The 9,555-nt window shown below is 28.1% G+C and overlaps 1 long non-coding RNA gene across 1 annotated transcript; it reads right to left on the reverse strand.

The window, feature by feature from the left end:
* Window positions 1–5,852: 5,852 nt before the first annotated feature.
* On the reverse strand, window positions 5,853–6,572 carry LOC149890233 (uncharacterized). Its single transcript, XR_016451502.1, has 2 exons — window positions 6,370–6,572; window positions 5,853–6,203 (listed from the first exon to the last, which is right to left on the reverse strand). It is a non-coding gene; the product is annotated as an uncharacterized LOC149890233 (long non-coding RNA).
* Window positions 6,573–9,555: the final 2,983 nt, after the last annotated feature.

Here is a 9,555-nt window from a genome sequence, read left to right on the forward strand (position 1 = left end):
AAAACCTTACGATTTTGAAAACCTTACGATTTTGAAAACCTTACGATTTTGAAAACCTTACGATTTTGAAAACCTTACGATTTTGAAAACCTTACGATTTTGAAAACCTTACGATTTTGAAAACCTTACGATTTTGAAAACCTTACGATTTTGAAAACCTTACGATTTTGAAAACCTTACGATTTTGAAAACCTTACGATTTTGAAAACCTTACGATTTTGAAAACCTTACGATTTTGAAAACCTTACGATTTTGAAAACCTTACGATTTTGAAAACCTTACGATTTTGAAAACCTTACGATTTTGAAAACCTTACGATTTTGAAAACCTTACGATTTTGAAAACCTTACGATTTTGAAAACCTTACGATTTTGAAAACCTTACGATTTTGAAAACCTTACGATTTTGAAAACCTTACGATTTTGAAAACCTTACGATTTTGAAAACCTTACGATTTTGAAAACCTTACGATTTTGAAAACCTTACGATTTTGAAAATCTTACGATTTTGAAAATCTTACGATTTTGAAAATCTTACGATTTTGAAAATCTTACGATTTTGAAAATCTTACGATTTTGAAAATCTTACGATTTTGAAAATCTTACGATATTTCATTTTTTAAATTTTCATAAAATAAAAAATTCCAATAAATCATTATTCAATCACTTTCAAGTTTGGGTTCATTTCAACTGTAAGTTTGGGTTCATTTAGCGCCAATTTTCATACTTGAATGATATAAACAATTTGTAATAACAACCTATTTGCAGTTTGATAGTTATTTATAAATTTGTTCTTAGTCAAAAATCTATTATTACACAATTATAACATTTTCATTTTTTTCCCTCCTTTTGACTCTATCGAAATAAAACCAAATGCTCGGAATTCAAAGAACTATGGTTCTACTTAACTAAATATACTTGCTCATCTTCAAAATTAAGAGCTTCATTCCCATAACAAATTAAAAAATGATGTACAAAGTGTCTTACAATTATGGGTCAAAATCTTCTATATAGCTTGGACGAGACATCAAAACATCCAAGCATTTGTTACAAATGATCAAATTTGATCTAAACAGATTGCATAATTAATCATTGCCAGTAAGCAAGGATCACTTCATGGTACCATAAGACTTAGCCAAGCAATCGGAAATAAATTTTTTCAAGTAACTCATTTCCATTTTTCATCAAAAAGTGGACATCAGTTTAATTGGAAATAATTTCTCCTTTACGTCTCAACAACTGGGTTTTAGTATTAAGTTATTACCGGTTTTAAACTATGGTAGGGAGTTTTGTCACGTGACATTTTATCGCGGAAAAAATATACCGAACGTTTTTGAAAAACTTCGTCCAAAAAACGCAACAAATGATTTTATGTAGGTGTCGAAGAATGAAAACCCACCCATGAAAATAAATAGTATATATGTATATATAGATGTTATTTTTTTTAGAAAAGGTTGCACTACAATAATTTTTTTGGGGACATCGTTTTGCTTTAGAATTGATAAAGTTATTTAACTTTAAATGTTTCAGTTTTGTTTATATACAAGTAAATTAAGCAATTCTTTCGTCCCCACATAAAAATAGATTCTGCAACTATTTATTTATTATGTCAATCAGTTTTTTTTTTGTTTTTGGTTTCTAATAGGGTGGGTTTTTTGTTTTCTAAGTGGAAATTTTATAAATTTCCCCCGTCTTTAGATATTTTATTGTTAACGCAACTTTTTACGCAAGAAAAAAAAAAGATAAAGTTTTTTTTTTCGGTGCCAAATGTTTAACGAGATACTTTAAGGAAATATTTCATAAAATGTATATGAATTGAAAATAATAAAACACGAATATCTTTGGAACTAAATAAGCTACAGAAGTGGTTGAAACCATTTTGAAAATAAAATATATTAAGGAATCCAATGCATTTTAAATAAAAAAGATTTACATTGGCTATAAAAATTGCCTAAGCTCCCTAATTATGGTTTGATTTTTTGCAAAAAATGGTGGGAATGGTTGTTCATACACATTTAAATTCATGTTGAATATATTTAGGAGTTTGGAAGGGGGGGGGGGGGAGGGAGGTGCTTAGAAAATTGTTTTTTTTCGTTTAATTTTAAGTATAAAAAATTTTTATATTTTTGTTTTTTTTTGTTTAAAGAAGAAAGATTTCTGTTGACTTAAATTTTAAAAGATGATCAGCAACAACCAGTGAACTTGTTTCGCTATTTTCTTCTCTTCTGAAAGTTTTAATAAAGCTTTAACGTTTAAGAGCACGTCCTGCTTTGTCATTAGAGAGTTTACGATATGAAAACTGCAACGACAACAGAGACTACAAAGGTCTGGATCGAGCGGTTGCGACTTGCAGTTGCGGTATTCCAATAAAATTAGTTACGAATTTCCGCTTCAAAAAAAAGAAAACATCTTGAAATAAACCTAAAAAAATTTAAAAATGGCTCCTTTAAGAAATGTTAGAAATAGTTTATTACTTGCATTAGAATCAAATATCATAAACGACGAGGAATTTTTACTACTCTACAAATTAAATTTTTCTAAGATTTACCGTTTAGGAGTTATAAGCAATTTTGTTTAGAAATCATGTCTGATGATAAATGCAAAAGTGAATTTAGATTTCTACGTAGTGATATATATCGCTTACTCAATGTACTTCAACTACCTCAAGAGTTTGTATGTTGTAACGGGTTAAAAGTTACTCCGGCAGAAACACTGTGTATTTTTTTAAAACGATTTTCCTATGTAGACTACTTGATACGATACTCGATATATATATATATATATATATATATATTTATACTTATGTATATATCCTAAATTTTTATCAGAAATTAGATAACTACTTTGTTACACTTTTGGAGCAAGTGAATTTTTACAACTGTACAAATTAAATTTGTCTAAGAATCCAGATTTACCGTTTCGGAGTTAAGCAATTTTGTTTAGAAATCATGTTTGATGATGAATGCAAAAGTGAATTTAGATTTCTACGTAGTGATATATGCCGCTTACTCAATGTACTTCAACTACCTCAATAGTTTTTATGTTATAACGGGTTAAAAGTGATACTCGATTTATATATATATATATATATATATATATATATATATATATATATATATATATATATATATATATATATATATATATATATATATATATATATATTTATACTTGTGTATATATCTTATATATTTGCATCAGAAATTAAATAATTACTTTGTTACACTTTTGGAGCAAGTGCTACTTTGATCCATTTATAAGCCGTTTTCAGAAAACACGAATTTCAACGTTTTGACGTCGCGTAAAAAGTTTTAAAACGACATTTCAGGGGATCCCATCCATTGCGCATGCCTAGTGTCAAATATTTATCATAAATTGTAGAAGTTGCCGTTGCAGTTTTCTTACCGTAAGCTCTCAATTTACAACAAGACTGGTGACATTATTTTTAAATTTTACATAAACCGGGAAAAAATCCCAGTTGGATGAATTGATTGTTAGCCATTTCGTCTCTTATAATGTCACTTTTAACAGATCAAAGAAAAAGCTTTTATGGTTCAATCTTCTATTTTTTATTTCCTTTTTTTTTATTGTCAGTAAAAGTTTTAAAATTCAGTTTTCCTACCAACTGGCAGGTTTTAGTGTTTAAGCTAAATTAAGATAGAATTTATGCAATTGATCTTCAGGTAAACACTTTTCAGTAGGCACATGACAACAAATCTTTCTTATTTTTTAAGTGACTTCACTTTCTGAATTAAAAGCTGTAAGATCTAAAATGTTGCTGTTACAGAAGTAGGATCTTTAATAAATATTCTTGAATGATATTATATTAGGCCACAGACTACTGAACTGTGGTTATAGAAAATCGTATATTGAATAATAAACGCCCTGTGCTATTAAACTGTCATGATGTAAAGCAATCGGAAATCTAAAGTAAAAGTCTTTACCACCCAAGAAAAGAACTGCTGATTGTATAAAATACTGGTAGAATATTGTTATCGAGGCAATTTTTAGGGAATGTTAATGATTCAGAAGCCTAAATTTTTATCAAAAACTTTATTATTAAAAATTATACACAAACACATTAATCTAACTTTTCTAAAAAGCTGAAGAAACGTTTTGAGAAATAATTTTGTTGTTTCTTCATGTTTCTCAGTAACCAACGCTTCTTTTTTCTAATGGATTTTCATTTTTTAAAACTTTATTCTTATTTTTTTATGTTTTACTTTTTACAATGTTTTGTGAAATTTTATCATTACCCAACATTTTTTGAACACGTGATCCTTTCTGATTGTGAAGGAAATCTACATCTTCTCTAGTTTTTAAATCTTGCGTTTTATCTTTCTTGAATCTTTCTTCATAGCTTTTTTGACTTCCATCAAATGCTTCTTCCAGCATTTTAGAAATTTTTAAATCCTTTTCTTTCTTCTCAAGTCAACAATCTTGTCTCTTAAATGGCAGATGGAAAAATTCATTAAAAACTTTTTTAGTAATAACTTGTAAATCTTGGTAATTTTTCTTACATTACTTATTTAAAGTCAATTTGAAATCAAGTTGAACTATAAGCTGTTTTGGTCGTCGTATTTGAATTAGGCACTAAGCAACCGATTATCGGCTCGGTTTTTTTTTATTATTTATAATAGTTATTGGTGATCTTAACCGAAACCCGACACAGACTGTTGATAGGAGATCTATAATTTCCTGAAAAGATTTTCGGATCCTTATATGTGATAGAAAAACTTAAATCGTCATTTCAGCATTAGATAAACTTCGAAAATTTAAATTCTTATTCAAGCCGATAAAGTATTTGGAAAAGACAAAAAATATTGACACATATCCGTACAAGCTTTTAAATAAGAAAGATATTTTTCTATTGTTAAAAGATATTCAAGTATATGTGAACAACCTAATCAAAAGGAAGTTAACTCAATGAAAAATTATTTTGAAATAAAAAAAAAAGTTATTTTTTATGCTGACTTCTTCACAACTTAGTCTTGTGCATTAACACATTCTTATTTCTAATGTACCTACTTTAAATATTGTTCTAATTTTTTTTTATTGCATTCTTGTGACTTTAATCTAGTTTTTAATGGTCAAACTAAACACTTAGAGCCGAACTCTTTAGGGCTTTTAGGCTCTATGAATTTTGGGTTACCGCTTTTTAAGACTGCCGCTATTTAAGCTTACCATTTTGCTTGAGCTTTTTTGTAACATTCTTATCAGTACATATTGATATTGAATATGTGTTTAAGAGATCAGATGCATAGCTCTTGAAACCAAATTTAAAGTGGAAGGGCACATAATACGAAATGCAGCGATAAGATACAAGTGTAATTAGACCAATGCTCTCTCGACATTGAAGCCTTTATGAATGTTGAAGTAAATTTGTATTTGATATGATTGTGATTTTTTAAACGTGGTCTAGTTGTTTTCACGAAACGTTTTTAATGAAATTTGAATGAATCTCATTAATGTTTGATTATTAGTGGGTTTTTTCAATTTTCAATTTCTATGAGTTTTACGGATAGTGTATAATTAGGTCGGCATTTTTAGTCTTATTTTTTAGTTGTTAAGAAGAAAAATATAAAAGAAAAGATCTACTTGAGTTTTTATACTTAAAACCAAAATCAAAACCGAACCGAACCGATCCGAAGTCGTGTATTTGGTGCCTAGTTTATACGATACATTACAAATTTGATTATTTGTCGAACAGGAGATAACTTCATCTAAATAAGTCTTCCACTTTGTTTGCTCTATATGTGTTCGCATTTTTCTTTTAATTGTTTGCATTAACAAAGATTCTACTATTTTTACCATAAAAATTGAGAAAAAAAAACCATGAAACATAAAAGTACATGAAAGATAAAACAAAAATTTCTTAAAAAAACGTTACATTAAATTTTTGCTGCATCGATTAAAGCCAAATCTTAAGATGCTCAATTCAATAACGCAATAAAGTTAATTACTTATTGTTCCGATTCGTTCGATACCATTCTAAATCGTTCGCATCGTTTTACGCACTTGTTTCGCTCGACCATACAAACAAAATACGTCTCTTCTAATCTACTCACTTGTTTTAAGCACTGCTCATATGGAGTCTCGCACAATCCCATGCAAGTGAAGTCAGCATACACCACAGTGGAAGTACACGCAACAAAACCAAGAATGCAAATAATGATTATGCTACTGGCAGGCATTTTTTGTATTCTAAAAAAAAAGTCCCGCAGTAAGTAATGTAAACAAAATAGTGCAATAGTAAAAATTTATTTGGTGATTTCAATGAAAAACTAAAAAAACTGGTTATTATAAACGACTGCATTAACAACAATAATAATAAAACAATTGATAACCTGTATAATTTGTATTAGATTACCTTAACAGTCGTAAATTTACAGTATAGTTTTAAGAGAGCTCTACTATTTTCTTAGTCCAAATTCAATATGTTTGGAAAAAGAATGCTTCTTTTATTGCGATCGGAAGACCATCTGCTCTCAATGTAAAATATGTATTTCTTATTGTTTATAAAAATCACGAACGTCAAGGTGTATTTGATAAAAAATATTGGACATAGATTGATTACCAATCGCAATAAAACTAAAACTTAAACGTTTTTTCAAATTTAATTTTTTTAGCTTACAAAAGAATTTCAAAGCGTTAGATTTTGCAACAATAGTTTTTTCCAATTTCGTTATCAAATGCGTTTGTTTTAAAATATATTTAAAAACAGTATATTTAGAAGCTATCGTTGCTTTGTGGAGAGGGTTGTCTTTTGTTAAATATAAACTTGCCTTCGTTATGAAATTACTACTCTGTTTCTCGGCCTAATTATTTACTGAGATGAGAGATTAAAGAAAAACCTTACTCAAAAAGTTTTTTTCTCTAGCGCGTGCGCAAACCTAAAATCCTAAAGTGTTAAAATATCTTTTCAAAATCTCTAATCGTTTTTAATGATGTTCTATCTCTTATCGATTTTCATGATTGCTGCGCTTTAGAAAGTAAGAGACTTATTGTTTACGGAAAGCTTATAGAAGCGAATTTCAAAGCATCAAAAAGTGTTTTAAAGTTTGCAATAACAACAGATTTCAACTTTTTTTTTTTGTTAGTTTTGTTCTATTATATTTCATTTAACTTTTATTGGCCGTCAATGTAGAAAATAAAATTTCAAACCAAGGGGGTTATTCTTTTTTAAAAATATTTGACATTTTTTTCTAGCATTTGTTACCTATCGACAGTTTAACAATAATTAAAATTTTAGATTTTTTTAAAAAAAATTCTCTATTTTTAATATTTTATTCCCAACGTTGTTAAAGTTACACAAATCGTTCAATTTACAACCTCTTTTTAGACGCCCCCAAAAATGAACCCCCTCCTTCCCCACACCTCCACGGTAAAAACTCTTTATGATTAAAGCAATTTTCTTAGTCTTACATTTAACATGTTGTTTGCTTGAAGGAGTTGTAAAAGATTTACTATGGTACATTACTCAGATTTATTAAAAACGCTTAACGATTAAAAGTTAAAACGCAAAAATATGTAAATAAATCGCCTGTTCAACGCTCTGCAATCAACAATGATTTGTGTGAGAGCTTCGAAAAAATACTTTTTTTATTATTTTATTTTATTTTTTTTTTTATAACATATTGTTAAATTGATTATTCTATTTATGTTCAAATTAAAAAATCCAAGGCGTAATCCAATGTTTTCTAGAATGTTAAGTCCACCTTCTAAGGCGTACAGTTTTTGCATAAAAAAATAGCATTATTATCAACATTTAAATTTTCTTCTAAAGTCAGCAATTAAGCATTGATAAAGTTGGCAATAGTTTTCACGACAATTGAAACTCTTATTTCACGGTTGTAACACGTAAGTGTAGTTAAAGCGTGCGACCACATGGTTTTGCTATTTGTTGCTATGATTGACCATTTCAGTCGTGAAACAAAGATTGATATATTTTTCAACCCGGTCATATTTTAATTACATTTTACATAATTACATAATTAGGTTAAAAATGTAAAAGGCATTTAAATTATTCACACTCATCTTTCAAAATCCCGGGACCCAATTAAAAGAAATTCGGAGCAATTCATGTACATGTCATTTTTTTTTGCTTTATATAACATTTAGTAACGCTTTGTGTGATTTTTCTGCTCTTAAACTTTCAGGGTTTTAGCGTTATCAAACTTACGCTTTAGTATTACTACGAACTTTGTGAAAATATGAAAACTGAAATTATATTTTTATTTCAATTTTTATATTTTTATAATGTCAATTTTTACAATTTTTCAAAACAATTGAAAAATATCATACAACGAAAATTTCCGTATTTTAAAAAACACTGTGAAGTATCTGCTTGGGTATTAAAGAAAATCACAAATTTACACACACCTATGATTTTCATCAACGACAAAATTATTTTTGATTTTGATATTTATTTCGTAAAGTACAAGAAAGTTCGCTTAAAAGCATATTTTTTATATAACATCAATTCAAGATATTGTGTATCACAATCAGCGCACACTTTCTTTCCTAATTGTTTTTGGAGTACGCATTTTAAAATTTGTATCAAAAGAAGTTTTCTCATTAGGTGTTTGAATTTTCATTTAAAAAGGCGCTATAAAATCTTAGCAATGCATTGGAATATGAAAAAACTAACGTAAAATAAGCATGCTGCCACTGATGACTTGCACCATTCTTTACTTTGAAACTTTAAAGTACTAAATTTGTTTAAAAAATTTCCTTTTAAGCTAAAACCAGTTTTTATAGATAAAAGTACTCACCCTTTACATTTCTGATTTTGGATGCGTTCACTGAAATGCAAGTAATAGAGTTCAAATGTAATTTACAAGATGCAATCGTTAAGGACAACTTTTTTATAATTTTTCATATGCTGCAAAAATTAAATTATATTTCAGTTTTTCGTATTGATAATTAACAAAATAATGACCCGGCCAATAAATTATTAATTCTGAGGAAAAACTAATATGTTTACCTATACAACTGGTGATGATGTTCAAGCGCCACACTAAAAAATGGACTGCCTGATCAGTCAGTTTGTTTTTTTTGTTTTTTGTTTTTAATTTATAAACGCGCTTTGCTTGGTGAACAGTGTAGCTCTAAAGGATTTTGTATATGCCACTGTAAATTAAGATATATAACTCTGCGGATGTGCATTTATGCAAAGCAAATTTTGCTGCGTAGTTCAATTCTATATTTTCGGCTGTCCTTTTTTGGTGTTATCTCGAATATTTCAAGAGTTTGGTTTTGTGTCAAAAAATTTGATTTTTAGTTCTTAAAAAGAGAGTTGACTCATAAATAAGAGCTTTCCACGAATTTTTCAATAGAAATATTTTATTTTACGATTGCCTTTTTATATTACTACAAATTTTTACGTCAAACGTGTTTTGAATATCAATAAAATGTGTTAAATAATATAAACGATATAAAAGATTTTTATTTCAAAATTACAAATTTGATTTATTACAGTAAATGAAAAATCGCATTCTTAAGAAAAGTATGTCACTACATTTTGTAAATCGGTCAACCGTTACATTCGTAACAT

This window comes from Hydra viridissima, unplaced genomic scaffold (assembly GCF_058129835.1).
Source record: "Hydra viridissima isolate aposymbiotic clone 2 unplaced genomic scaffold, HvirCarnegie_v1 scaffold_4, whole genome shotgun sequence".
In the NCBI taxonomy this organism is placed as follows: Eukaryota; Metazoa; Cnidaria; class Hydrozoa; order Anthoathecata; family Hydridae; genus Hydra; species Hydra viridissima.